Consider the following 2,500-nt stretch of genomic DNA (forward strand, 5'->3'; position numbering starts at 1 on the left):
AAAGCAACGAAACCATCAGCGTGTTGATTATGGTTACTCAGTTTGAAGAAGAAGAAGAAGAAGAAGAAGAAGATTGATTGAATTTTTAATGGGAAAAAAATTAGGCGCAGTAAAGGCCTTTTAAAAAAATTTTTATTCTATTTTATTTTTTACAATTCTGCCCATTTAAATACACAATACATAAAAATAAAGAACGACACAAAACACAGAAATAAAGAAATAAAATAAAATGAAATAAAATAAAACAATAAGAACGACAAATAAGAATAGTAACGGGAATAGTCTATTAAAAGTTATAAAGCAATGAAAAGAACAATTGGTACATTATCACGTACGTACGAAGAAGAAGAAGAAGAATGAGGAGGAGGAGGCGAAGAAGAAGAAGACGAAGAAGAAGAAGAAGAAGAAGAAGGAGGAGGAGGAGGAGAAGAAGAAGGAGTTGGTGGAGGAGGAGGAGGAAAGAAGAAGAAGGAGGAGGAGGAGGAGGAGAAGAAGAAGAAGAAGAAGAAGGAAGAGGAGGAGGAGGAGGAGAAGAAGAAGAAGGGGGAGGAGGAGGAGGAGGAGGAGAAGAAGAAGAAGGGGGAGGAGGAGGAGGAGGAGGAGGAGGAGAAGAAGACGACGAAGAAGAAGAAGGAGGAGGAGGAGGAGGAGAATGAGAGGAGGAGGAGGAGGAGAAGAAGAAGAAGAAGAAGAAGAAGGAGGAGGAGGAGGAGGAGGAGGAGGAGGAGAAGACTTTGTGGTGTTTGCGGAACGACGTCTCGAAAAGGAGGAATTTTGGTGAATGTCCCGTCACTCTGGTGACCGCGTAGACACATGCTTCGGGAGACACACCTCCCCGAGATTCATCGCAAAACCAGTGCAGATTATAAAAAGAACATAAGGGAATCATTAGTGACAGCAGTTGACTTTCTAGCACGGCGATTTGTTTCAAGACGGTCCTCTGGCCTTGTGTGTGTGTGTGTGTGTGTGTGTGTGTGTGTGTGTGTGTGTGTGTGTGCGCGCGCGACTGAAACCTGATTGAATGACCCAGGAAACGAATGATGAGCGCCTCAATGCAGCTGTCAGTCGGCTCTACCCAGGTAAGGCAGCCTGTTGTGCAAATGACTCCGTGTTTGTAAATCGCTTTAGAGCGTGGCTTCTCATCGAAGATAGGAACAATGTAAGCATCAACATCATCATCAACATGATTATCAAGATTCCCCCCTCCCCCCTTCTCCTCTTCCTCCGCCTCAATGTTAATGGGAAATAACTACTTCTTTTCCTTACCTCTCTTATGATCCCGCATAATTCTCTCCCTTCCTATGAACTAAACAGAATCCTGTTGAGCGGATCAACACAGGATTCAGAGCACTTTGGGATCGCTGAGGAATCACGTAACTTCATACTTTGTCGCAGCATCGAAAAACATCATTTCTCGGGATTCTTCTTTTGGGGACAAACGGTGTGGGGGAAAAAAAAAAGCTCACTATTTTAACTCATTCAGGACGAAGTCAATTTTCTCCCTTTCTTTCTTTCTCCGTCTGTCGTCCAGAGGGTGGCCCAGCTATGTAACTTCCTTCGTCACAAATGCTACAGTAATCTTTGTCTCCATACACCTCTTAACTCTCTCCATACGAACGGCGAAAGAGACGACGTTAACAGCGTTTCACCCCAATTACCATCATCAAAATATTGCAGTCGGAAGGTTCTTATACTGAAGATGTAAATGTTGACAAAGAAAACCACAATTCTGACGACGGAAGCTAAAGGTTGGGTCATTCAGACACCCACTGGACATCCGAGGGGTCTGTGTAGAGGAGAAGAGAGGACTGGCCGTACTGAGTGAGTTAAGTGCGAGAAACTTCTGCTTGTAAAATCTCAATGATGTCAGCAAGCAATGAAACGTTGTCATCGTGGCATCTTTTGTCCCTCGTACTGAGAGGGTTAATTCACAATGAAGACAGATTATAGTCCCAGACACAGACACAGAGACAAACAGAGATGTCGACACAGAGACAGAGAAGCAGACACAGAGACAGACACAGATATGGGCACCAGATATAAACACAGAGATTCAGACACACCGACAGGCAGATACAGACACAGACAGACACATATATCGACACAGACATAAACACAGATGCAGACCACACAGATACACACACACACACACACACACACACACACGCGCGCGCACGCATGCACGCACGCACGCACGCACGCACACAACGCACACATACACACACGCACTAGCGAAAGAGAGAGAGAGGGAGAGAGAGAGAGTGGGATGGGGCGGGGGTGGGGGGAGGGGGATCACGAAAATAAGAAGAAAAAAAAAAGAAAAAAAAGAAAGAAAGAAAAGAAAAGAAGCTTAAGGCGCGTATTCGATCAGGTATTACAGGGAGCAACTTGTGTCAGATGTGACAATGCACGGCAAACCCACAACACACGTGCACGTGAGACGAACTGCAAGTCATCTGCAGCTCTGGGTCGACCGGTGTACCACCCTTTAATCTAACAC

The 2,500-nt window shown here is 44.9% G+C and overlaps 1 protein-coding gene across 1 annotated transcript in view; it reads left to right on the top strand.

Moving 5' to 3' along the window:
• The window catches only part of LOC143279378 (endoplasmic reticulum-Golgi intermediate compartment protein 1-like), a 25,568-nt gene that overhangs the window by 6,804 nt on the left and 16,264 nt on the right, over window positions 1–2,500 (top strand). The gene's annotated exons all lie outside the window — the stretch shown is intronic.

This window comes from Babylonia areolata, chromosome 2 (genome assembly GCF_041734735.1).
Source record: "Babylonia areolata isolate BAREFJ2019XMU chromosome 2, ASM4173473v1, whole genome shotgun sequence".
Taxonomy (NCBI): domain Eukaryota; kingdom Metazoa; phylum Mollusca; class Gastropoda; order Neogastropoda; family Buccinidae; genus Babylonia; species Babylonia areolata.